This window comes from Xenopus laevis, chromosome 9_10L (genome assembly GCF_017654675.1).
Source record: "Xenopus laevis strain J_2021 chromosome 9_10L, Xenopus_laevis_v10.1, whole genome shotgun sequence".
NCBI lineage: Eukaryota > Metazoa > Chordata > Amphibia > Anura > Pipidae > Xenopus > Xenopus laevis.
In genome coordinates, this window is record NC_054387.1 from 76,651,938 (window position 1) to 76,664,373 (window position 12,436).

Consider the following 12,436-nt stretch of genomic DNA (forward strand, 5'->3'; position numbering starts at 1 on the left):
ATTCGCTAGCGTAGCGCATTTTCGTTAATTCGCCAATTCACTAACGGACACTGGCATAAATTCGCTAGTGTTACTTCGCACCCTTACGCCTGGCGAATTTGCGCAACGGACATAACTACGCAAATGCACTGATGCACTGATTTCTGAACGCTACCTTTTACGCCAGACTTCCTTCGCCACCTCAGACGAGGCGAAGTGCAATAGAGTAGATAGGGATTGCTTCAAAAAAAGTTACAAATTTTTCTAAGTCCCAAAAAACGCTGGCGTTTTTTCTTTTTTTATGGGTGATAGGCTGAAAAAGATCGAAAAATTTTTTGGGGCTACCCTCCTTCCCCCCTACATTTCCTAACTCATGGCACCTTAACTATACAGTGGGCACATGTGTAGGGCAAAATAAAAATTTTATTTGCTGTTTTGAAGGTTTCCCAGGCTTGTGTAGTGATGCTACATATACCTCCATTGTAACTTCAATTTGGCGCCGTATGCAAATTAAGCATCGCTAGCATAACTACGCTTTGCTTGGCGAATTAACGCTAGTGCAACGTCGCAACCTTACGCTTCCCCTGAGTGCAACTTTGGATTTTAGTGAATTTGCGTAGCGCTGGCGAAAATACGCCTGGTGAAGTGCAGCGAAGCGGATGCTGGCGCAACTACAAATCTTAGTGAATTTGCCCCTCTTTCTTAAAAAAAGACTCGGGTTTGGGAAACTAAAATATATGTGTGACAAAAGCTACATGCTGCAGATATATTAAAAGACTTAAAAGTGGAGGATCTTTTAAATAACCGAGATCTGTCAATCACTAGCAGCTGGCTGATGCCCAATTATATGCCACGGCTGCCATCAGAGACCTTTGACAGATTTGCCAAGCTTGGAAAATGTAATGTGTGTGAGCTCCTCACAGTGACATGTAGGAAGGGGAGGAACAGCCAAATACACTGGAGCATCCTGACCAGGGGTGTCTGTTCTATAGAAGAAGCCCAGGGAAACAAATTGCTCGCTGGGTTTTGAAGTGAGTGAGGAAGAGCACAGCTGGGTGCACGAGCAGGGACGGCTTCCTTAATTGGATGTTAAAGCACAAGGCAGTGGATTCAGTGATATTCCCATGCATTACAGAGGGGCAATCTTTTTCGGCTTGACCATGTGTTTGTGTTATATCCACGGGAACATCAGAGATTGCAACTAAATGCCATTCATGCTATTCACTAGGCTGGACCTGTGAACAAGCATCATAGTAAGTTCGGAATTGATTTTGTGAATGTCTATGACTTTATAATTATCCTTGTTTGTGGACAATGGCACACAGCTATGTTTTTTTAATGAATGTATCAGATATATGTGCAAGAGAGCCTAATTATCCCCACGCTGAGAATTTTGCTATTTTTAGCTGGAATCATATATACAACATACCACTGTGTCTTTAGGCATCAGGATAATATGTGTGTGTGCAGTTGGTGCAACAGTAATACATGTCTCAGGTAATTGTACAGTAGCAGATATTAACCCATTGTGCACCACAGTACTGCCATTTTCATCAATTTGCCACTGTATGTGTGACTCTCTTGCAAATGGCAGAGGGACGTGTCGTTTATCCACAGGGCTTTATAGAACATTGCTTGAATGAATTTAATTTCTGCCTTTAAATTACTGAATAAATTGATATTGATAAGATACAGACAGTAGCGGTTATTAGCCATTAGCGGAAACATGCAGGGCAATGCAGGATCATTATTAGACCATAAGCCGGGAACTATAGGGGCTTGTAAGAACTCTGAGAAATACATAAGGACACTGCCTTTTACAAAAGCTTCTTTGATTTTTGCTTATTCATAGCTGGTGACCTTAACCCTTGTGTAGCCGATGCATCCGCTGTGGTTATATAATAACTTTTCATGTTGAGCTGTGATGTATCCATTAGTAGGCAGTGTGGTTGTACTGAGAGAGACAGAAGGATTGTGGATAACACTCTCCGATGTGCTACAGAGATAAACACAGAATGTACTGTAGTGCTCAAAGAGTGAAGAGCTTTAAATAATGCATGGGTAACCTACATGTACAGACTGACTCTGCTCAAATCATTGTCACAACTGTCAAAATGAAAAGGGGGTTAATTTTGAATGATGCAAAGTTAACCATTTACTGCAGGGAACACAGCGACTATTTAACTGAGTGTTTCCCAGCATTCTACCAAGAGTTGTAGGTAACAGCAGGAGAAACCCAAGTTGACAATGCCCATTCGCAGTCTCCCTTGTTTGCCCTGGGCCTCTGTTTTCACTTATTCCAGCTACAGGTTCTATTTGTAGATCCTGTTATCTTATCATTAAAAGGGTTGTTAACCTGATAATTAACTTTTAGTATGATGCAGTGATACCATAGGCAATTTTTTCATTTCGTTTTTCAATTTACCCTAGCAACCAGGTGGCGATGTGATGTTAACGAGAGACTGAAATTTGAATGGGAGATGGCCTGAAAAGAATGATAAGTAATGAAAGTGGCAATAACTATAAAATGTTAGCCTCACAGAGCATTAGTTTTTGCCCCCCCCATTTGAAAGCTGGAAAGAAGATTCAAAAACTATAACAAAAGTAAAACAGTAAGAACTATTGGAAAGTTGCTAAGAACAGAACATTTTATAACATACCAACTTGAAGGTGAACTACTCAGAGGTTGTCAACATACTGCAGAAGTAAGAGAGTGGCATAAATAAGGTTTGCAGGCAGTATGGCTGTGTCTCGGTCAGCATACTGATGTCAGCATCACTACAAGGGGGAAAGCTGCCAGTAGTTTACACTGGGGCCTTTAGGGCTCTAGTAACACAGCTGCTTAATATACATTAATGCAGTTGGTCAGTTTGTAAATAACTTGACATTTCCAGAGAGGGTAGAAGGCTGTCACTGGAAATTAGGCTCAGTGGTGTGTTTCTATACTGTGTCAAACAGTGTATATCGTGGGGGAAGATTAGCTTATAGCTGGGAAGCTACTGTTTAATAGAAACATCTAACCTGTAGTAATACATATATACAGTAGGTTTAGCTTGCTTTTGGGCCAAGGATAAGAATACTGTTACATGCAGCACAAGTTATTGCATTTTTTACACAGAGTAAAAGCTTCTTCTCATCTGTTTATATATTAACCAAATTTGTAGCATTCTTGGGAATAGCTAAATGTGGAACATAAAATGGAAAGAAGAGCATAGATAATGTATTATGTATGACTTCTTGCAACTCTTGGTAAATGCAGATACAGTAGATACAGTCAGTACTTGAGTTCATATATATTTATATTTTTGTCTCCCTGAAAACAGCATTTGCAGTGAAGCAAATTGCTATCAGAAAAAGCTGGTTTTCTTTCATTCTAAATAAGTTCCAGTGTTTTTTTTTAGCTTCCTGCAAATAGCAGTCACCAGAGAGAGCAGGAGTCACTTTTGAGTGCTGTTTCTAAGCCTGGTGTCAGATGAGAAATGTTTTCATTTTAGTATTTAATAATCATGCTAAATCTGAGGCCCTATAGGATCAGACATGAATTACAATAAGATCACTGGTCTGTTCCCATTCATGAGACTTAAAGTGGTAGCACTCCAGCTTGTGAGTCCACTGCCAGACTCCAACCTGTTGCATGCATGGAAATGAAGAACTCTTCAGCGGGAGCAACTGAAACCTATAGTAGTTGGGTGTAGTTGTTATTATATAACTGAAGCATGTATAGGTCAAAAGAGAACTAAGTGACAAAGTAAGTAAGTTTAGAAGTCCAACATAAGCCTTCAAAAGCTCACTGAATCAAACTGCAATAAAAGGAAGATAATTTTCATGACATACTGATAATATCAGCTCCACAGAAATCTGCACTGAAAAGGTTTGGGCTATACTTCAAAATAAGCCATGAGAACTCCCATGGAAGGACATCTCTATGTGCGCAATACTCAGGCCTTACCAAAGATGGCTGAGATTAGTTGATATTGTTGTAGGCTATGAGTAGGAAGAGAGCTTAGATTGGTATCTGTAGGGATCCACGTTGCCCATGCCCAACTTGGATGCAAGTGTCTCTTTTGTTTCAGGAACTAAAGTCTTCATTGCAAGCAAAGATACTTTGCATACACAAATAAATAACAATGACTTGGTCATTTTGTTGGTGGTCTCATGGGTCTGTGTACCCTAATCTAACAGTATCAAAAAACCCATCAAGTTCAGTTGATTTGACTTATTTCTACAGATATACAATGACCTGGATGAATGAGCATCTTCACAAACACTAATCTAACTGTATGTATGGGAAGGGGCATCTGCATGCAACACTCTTTAATGAAACTAGTAGCATAAGGAATCATATCTCCAATCTTTTCAGTGGAGACACCTGAAAACCAACATAGAATATTTACAATGGTACAGTTGGAGCAGAAGAGTTAATCTTTGGAAGGGTTTAAAACCTAGTATAGTATATATTTTATGAGAACACCTGATGAGCAGATATACTGTTTGGTCAGAGAATTGATTTTGCGATAAAAGGTATGAATATTTATTTGCAGGTGAGCTTATGATTAACTTGTTTCAGTGGATAACACAGGAACTACAAACAGTGATCACCACATTTATAATATGCTGTGTTGTAGGATGTTGATAGATATGCTTTTAAAAGGTTTTCCGGGCACACTTTGCTTGAATTTCATGTTACTGTGCTTTTCTCATTTTCAATACATTTCTCGAACAAAGTACTTATGTTTTGTGATATTAAGCAAGGAGCTGAACCAGGAAATAATTTTTCACAGAAGCTGTATTTAGTTGCTACTTTGTATGTGAATTACATACGAGTGATGCAAATGGACACCAGGCTGTTGGATCAATGTGAAGAAAATTGCAGCAATCCAGTGAGGGAATAACTGCTAACCAGTCTAAAGGTGGCCATAGACACACAGATCCGATCGTACAAATCGAGGATTCGTACCATTTTTGGATCGTGTGTGGCGTGTGCCGACATCTTTTGTCCGGCAGAGATCAGTCGTTTGGTCGATCGGTCAGGTTTGATTTTGACCCGACCGATCCCGCTGGAGCCCATGGCACATTGTAATCTGATCGTTCGGCCATACGGCCAAACAATCAGATTACCCCCGATATAGCCATGCCTGTTAATGGCATATCAGGGAAAGATCCGCTCGTTTGGCAACATCGCCAAACGAGCGGATCTTTGCGTCTATAGCCACCTTTACTGATAACAAGGGAAAGCATCTCTGTTATGGCTCATAAGAGTGCTTACTGCTTGAAATGCATCACTGGCACTCCAGTCAGCTATTAGCCAAAGCTTTCCAACTGGCAACAATATAGTTGAGTCTGAAAAGGGCACACTTCCATTAAATTTGTCCCTTCACTCAAATAATTCTTATTTTAGTTTAATCCAGAGAAAGGTGAACAAAAACTCTATGTGATGTTGTCTGGTGGCATTTCCAATATGGAGCAAGATGGCAGTCCCAGCATGTCACAGTGCTGCAGTGGTAATGTAATTGTGACCCAGTGGCATGGTGATCGCACTATCAGGGCTTGATGATTCAACTTGTATGACTATAAAATGCCCATGAAAACACAGCATTGATGCTACTTTGCTGTCATCACTCATGTTTTTTGACAAAAATGTTCTCGTTTCTTCTTTTCCCATTTGTAAATCTTGCTTTTTCTGAGATCCAGGGTGCATTTGTTTTAATATTCGGTTTCCAAGTTCTGCCCTGTTTACTGATGTTATCATACTGACACTAAACCTTGTTTGATCCCAACCTACAGTACTTTTGTAGCTTCTTTTTGTCCTTTCCCCACACTATGGGCTCTTCCAGTTACACCATGACAGTTGCTGAATACTCAACCAAGAGGCAAAAGGCAGTGGTATAGATGAAAAGCATGTGAAGAGGGGGGAGTATGCTTAGTTTCTATGTCCAAAGGAATGTAATATAATGGAAATGGTTAGTAAAAGGTAATCATGTACTCTAATTGCTGAAACATAAGGCTAGGGTCAGACGGGCCAGAAATTGGCCTGTGGATCAGCCCCTTCCATAAGCAGTATCCTTCTTCATTTGGGTCCACAACCATTGTGTGAACATGCTCAACGGATTTCCCTGGAGCTGACAAAAAGTTTACTGACACGAATGAAGGAGGATACTGCTCACAGTAGGGCTAAAATCGGCCTGCAGATTTCAGCAGTTAAGATTAAAGGGCATATTCACCAAGCTCGGGTGAATGAATAGAGGGAAAAAAACTCGAATTTCGAGTAGTTTTTTGTGCTCCTCGACTATCAAATTGGCGTAAGTTCGCCTGAGTAGAATGAATCGAATAGATCGAGCGGAAAAACGTTGCGACTATTCGCCCATTCGATAGTCGAAGTACTGTCTCTTTTAAAAATACTTCGACTGCCTACTTCGCCAGATTAAACCTACCGAATTGCTTTAAAAGCCTATGGGAAAGTCTAAGTTTTTGATCGAATAAAAAGGCATTGGATCGATAATTCGATCTAATGAAAATACTTTGATCGAATATTCGATCGTGTGACTATTCGCCCATTCAACAATTTGCCTGAATTCCCTATTCGATTCTATTCCCCAGTCGAATTTCGAGGGATTTAAACCCTCGAAATTCGACCCTTGATACATCTGCCCCACAGTATCAAATGAAAGATTTGAGAGATGAGATGCACCAGAGGTCTATTATGAATAGTAAAACTGCTCTAGGAGGTCACACTAGGAGTTGCAAAAAGGTAAGTAATTTCGAAACCCGTCTGCCAGCAGCCAGACTGACCAAGTAATCGGTAGCAGGGATTGAGAAATCGACTACTCTTAATTCCAGCTGTCCCACCCCATCTCCCTGGATACTGAAGTGATGGGAAACAGTTAGTCCTGAGACAGTTGGTGGAGTGGTAAAACCCAAATGAGTTACACTAGTGTTACATATGTTTTGAAACCAGGCTCATTCATCATAGCACTATTGTGCCTCCCCTGCTTTAATTTTTTTCTCATATAGTCTTATGTATGTAGCGCCATAGTGAATACTGACAACACCTTTGGTCAGTATGAGTCTTCTTAGAGATAGGAACAATACATGTAGCTTTGAGGAGGTACACCCAGCTTTCAGCCTTTTCCCTAAGTGGAACCTGAGGGGAATCTATCTACCCTAGGTCTGTACACTTAGTCCCTACTTCTGGGCAATGAGTACCCTGGGATCTTAATCCCACTACAATCCTCGTAGGAGCCTCAAGCTGCTCAGCTAAATAATACTGACTGTCTGTCACTCCTAGAGTGACCTATAAAGGTGAGTAGCCTATTCTTACTAGACCTGACCTGTCTAGGTTCCACTCGAGCTCTGCCTCCTGCACAGGCTAGAGCCAGCACAAGATGGACACTGAAAGCATGGCTTCAGTGGCTTTTATACTCTAGCACAATGCCATCTGCTGGTCACTGTGAGAAACAGCAAGGGGCCTAGCTTAGAGCAGGAAGAGCAAACAGTACCCCTCCCAACTGTATTTTAGGACCCAGTTAGGTGTCTATAACATGCCTGCACATAATACTAGGGGTAGCTATTTTACACATCCCTACATGTACATTTTCTAAGATTGCTTCCTATACCTAAAATTCTTTTCTTTGGCGCTGTGGTGCCATTTGCAACATCATTATGGAAGTCATCTGACAATAAAAGGCACAACTGGAGAGTATTCAGGACAAAACTCGTGTTTCTTTTGCTTCACAGCTGAAAGTCTATAGAGATCATAATTGCCTAAATTGTGTCAGTCAGCCCATTTTCATTCTTCCACTCCACAGAACGAGGAGAATTAACAAGTGCTGGGATGCAAATGTACGTTGGCCCAGCTGCTTTTGTTATGGGAATTCAGGGAGAAACCTTCACCTGTGATCCTGACTGCAGCTGATGCTGCTCCGCTCAAGTGTAATTGATGAGACCAAAATGTAGTTAACTATTATCCATGTGGATCTCAACTCTAAGTGTTAACTTCTCAATGTGCAAAGAACATTTTCTAGGTCAGATTGTTTTAAGTGGGATATACAACTTCCCTTAAACAAACTATATGATCGTGCAATAAGACTCTGCAGTGAGAAGCTTTCCTACAAGCGCTTCATCAATTATCTCATTTCTAACATATTGAGATTACTGTGTAACTTTTGCTTGCCAACATTGAAATGAGCAAAGAAACCATTATGAAACCAAAATGAGAGAACTAAGTATAAACAGAACACGCAGGATTCTCAAGGAAAATAACCTTGCATCAACTGGAGAGCTGACCCTGTAGTGTTGCTTTAAATTAGAAGGAAAGTAAAAATCACTTGGGGGTGCCAAAAGTTAGACACCACCAAGTGATGGTAATAACGTACCTGATACCCCAGGCCATTGCTCATGTTTGCAGGAATGGACTGGGTTCTTCTCAGCCAGTCACGGCCATTTCTGCCATGAGTGAGTGGCCAGTTACCAGGGCTGGTAGAGTGAAAAGGGCAGCTTTTTTTGTTAAAGTTTGGCTTTTCACTCAGCTGTGCATATGCACCCATGTGAAGAGTAGTAAGAGAATTGCTCCATGGTGCCCACTGGATTCGGTTTTCTGCTGAAAGGAGCATTTGCCCAGGAAAGTGAATGCAATCACTAGGTGGCACCCCCCCAGTGATTGTTGGTTTTCCTCCCAATTTAAGAATTCATCACTGTAATTCTTAAACTACAGCTCTTACCATGCATTAACTTTTGATAACTTGGTGGAGAATTCTGAATGCTGTAGGGTGGAGCAGCAGTGATATGGAATGTTTATGTCCATTTTAAGGGATGCTGTATTTGCATTTAATAAGCTTGTTAAAAAAAAATTTCAAACATCATACCCATTCCTTCTTCAGCACCTGTGGTTGCAGATCCTTGCTCTTCAAAATGACAATGAACACAGTGCTGTCTATGCAAAATCATGTTGTTTTATAAACTTGGTCTATTGTGTCTATGGCTATGGGGTCTGAAGTTGGGATTGTAAAAAATTAAAAATTAAATGCTTCATTTAGACATTAAATTCCTTTAAATTGTGAAGCATTTATCAGAGGAAAGGGCAGTTTAATTTTACAGTTCTCACTTTGAGACAAGTAGATGATGCAGTATGTGCCGAGTTTGCCTGGGTGATATAGCCGACGTGGCAGGTAGCTTTGTGTGTTCAGAAAGGATCCGCTACCTTCCTGGTACAGTAAAACATACTGGGTTATGACCTTTTCAGCACAAGTCGGATGTTGATCCAGGGAAAACACCAGCTGACATTTTTGTAGTCAGGAAAGATTTGCTTTTTTTGTCTTTTGATGTGAAGCAGCCAAGGGTTTCAGGGGAGATGTGTTTGCTTTCCTCTAGGGCTACAGAAATAACATAGGGGAAATAATCCTTTAAAGGGCAAGTAAAGCTCGCACTAAAGATAAATCCATTACTTTACAATGTTAAGAAATAGAAGTCTTTTTAATTCCAACAAGCCACATGATATTACTCAACCAACAGCCATGTGCCTTTGCATGGTCATGAATATACTTACCAGTAAACAGTACATTATTTTTTATTAATTAGTTGAAGGGAAAAAAATCAATTATACAAGGAAAGAGCAGAAGGTATAGTGTTGCAAAAGTCTCTGTGGCAATATGCTCCTTAGGCTTCATAAGATAAATCCTACTGAGGGTGCCAATGTATCGCTTATCTAGATTTACTGTAGCTATTATGTATTCTGCACCGCGTCGGTAATTTCTGCACAGGACATTACAAATAGAGCTTGCTAGATGGAATCTGAATACTCCGGATATTGGAACATTCTGCCTGAGACTTTGCTTCCGTCATCTTGTTGAGGGTATCTTGGTTATAATGTTTCCTTATGTAAAAAAAAATATATATATATATATATATATATATATATATATATATATATATATATATATATATTACACAGTGGATTAAAATGTAAAGTTGAAAGATTCACAATGACTTCTAGTTATAACTTTAAGCTGGAATCATTTGTTCAAGATAAGACCAGTAATTACACAAGGAATGATATCATATGCATTTAGTTCTTGGTCAACAACCTGTTTCTGAGCACTTAGAACCTTCTGCTCTCCTAAAATGAGCTACTGGTTGCTCTACTAACACTTGCTAGTTCTACCTAACAGATGAGGCCTTTTGCATCAGGCTCTTTAGCACTGTCTACTGTCTCCAGCAAGTGGAAGTCAAAGTGACTGAATTTAATTTTATCATTCATATTCCCTTCAATATTTGATAGAGTCTGCAGAGAAGATGATATCTTTGCATATGTGTATCGTTCTTACATGTAGAAGTTGCAATACAGCATTCTTCAATAGAAGCTTTCCCATAATGCCCACTGAATTAAAACCCACACAGAGCTAATTGTTATGCAGTAACAGTATTTAAACCCAGTATAAAGATTTAAGAATAATTCACTCCACTGAAGCTAATATATTTTTTCCAGTTTCTTGTGATTTTTGGTATGCACTTTGAACCACAGGCCTGCAGTTTGATCCTGGGGGTGATTCTCACTGCCCTGCCACCTGAGATGGCTTCCATGGTTTCTATTGGATTTCTATTGCAAATATTAAGAACTGAATTCATACTTCTTTATTTCTTAAAGCTTCTTTAAAATTACTTCTGGATCACCTTGATGTTTAGTCTTAAGTATCAATCATATTTGAATCCCATTACAAAAAGCCAGAAGGGGGAGCGTCTCAGTATTGTATGAGGCAGGGCATAATTCCATTGTTGGCTTGGACTGCTTAAGAGGACTGTCAATGGCATGCTCCATAGCAGGGACAACTCTTGGTTTTCTCCAAACCTGTACAGAACTAGATTTGAGTAATATTGCAAAAAAAAAAAAAATTAAGTGAATAATGGCCTTCAATTAGCTAAATTCCACTGTAGTATATCGTCTTATTTTCTTCTATTACCATTTCAAATACTTTCCTCTTTCATTTTGACCTTGATGTACCTATGGTATTACTGTAAGGCCTAGGGGAAAATAATATGTATTGTGATGTGCTTTACTAGTGTCAGCAATCCTCATAAGAATCTGTTGGTGCCAGCAGCATCTCTTCTGCATTTGACATCTCTGAGAGACTATGTTAAATCAGGCCAAATATAAGGTCAGCGTAGGGAATTTTCCAGTGTTCCATTCCCAGGTCCAAATACTTACTGTTCCTTTACTTGACATGTTTTATATATATATATATATATATATATATATATATATATATATGTTTTTTGTTTTTTTTTCTTACTTTTTCTCAGTATTAATAAACCAGTACCTTGTCTTATTGGAAGCATAACCAGCCTATTGGATGTATTTACTGTTTATATGATTTTCTTGTGGACTTAAAGTATTAAAGTAGTTATCTGAAAAATCTGGAAAACAGGTCCCATATCTGTATTTGTATGCAACTGGCTTGAAGGTTCATTTATGACTGCAAGTTGATACCCACGGGTTGAGCTCTTCCCCTGCTCTCCCAACCTTCAAATGCCAGCTTCCGACTTTCTGCTATATAGCTGCCGGCCTAATCGCCCTGCCCCTTTTGTGACGTCATCAGCAGGGTGGGTCACCGCGGGTCTATAAAAGGAACCCAGAAGTCGGATGCGGGCGGGCGGGCTGAGGGAGGGCGGGTAAGGGTCGTGTGCAGGTCAGAAAAACCCAATCCACACATCACTAATAGCAATCATAAATGAGCCCTTCGGAGTTTCAACAGCTATCAGGTTGCTAGGGATTAATTACTTTATCAACAAAGCAACAGTTTAGAAGTCAAAGTAAGGATAAGCAATTAAGAACATTCCACCTCTGACTGCCAGTGCCCTCTGCCAGTATAGACACATGATGGACAATGGGTTTCATATCCCTGTCCAACAATTTTCACTACAATGGAGGAGTGGGCAACAGAATTGTCATAGAAGCCAAATTTAGTGCAACATGCACTTCCAAGTGTTCTTTAAATGAACAATGAATTGATGTGGCCAGTATTATTTGACATTAGTAAATTGTCAATATAAGGAAAATCACTTTATGTATAGATTCAATTTACAGTGTAGAAGAGACAGAATGGCTGAAATCTGGGGGTTTATTGCAGGACCCTAGATAATACAATTTAAATGAAACGTGCAGGGGGCATTGGTCTTAGAATAAAATTGTTACACTAATTCTATGGTGGACAGCCACTGCAGTCCCCCTTTTAGTTATTGTTAGAATTCTTTCTGTTTGGACCAGAATTCTTGCTGATACAAGTTTAATGATGTTTAGGTTTGGAACTGACAGCTGTCGGTTTCTAGGCATCTCACCATAGCCACCCACTTTATTTGGGATGACAAGCTCTGTCTCCAGGAAGAGGCAACTGACCTACCTTTGCCTTGGCAGTTGCTGTTTGGAGAACAAGAGGCAGTGACATCGTTTGTTTGCCTTCCAGTCAGC

The 12,436-nt window shown here is 39.9% G+C and overlaps 1 protein-coding gene across 5 annotated transcripts in view; it reads left to right on the top strand.

The window, feature by feature from the left end:
* The window catches only part of rapgef4.L (Rap guanine nucleotide exchange factor 4 L homeolog), a 153,018-nt gene that overhangs the window by 66,806 nt on the left and 73,776 nt on the right, over nt 1–12,436 (top strand). Inside the window, exon 1 of one of the 5 annotated variants that reach the window (XM_041577500.1) lies at nt 940–1,232. The exons of the other annotated variants lie outside the window; for them this stretch is intronic. The gene's annotated coding sequence lies outside the window, so the exon portion shown is untranslated. Of the gene's footprint in view, nt 1–939; nt 1,233–12,436 lie in introns of those variants that run through there. 5 annotated transcript variants of the gene reach the window in all.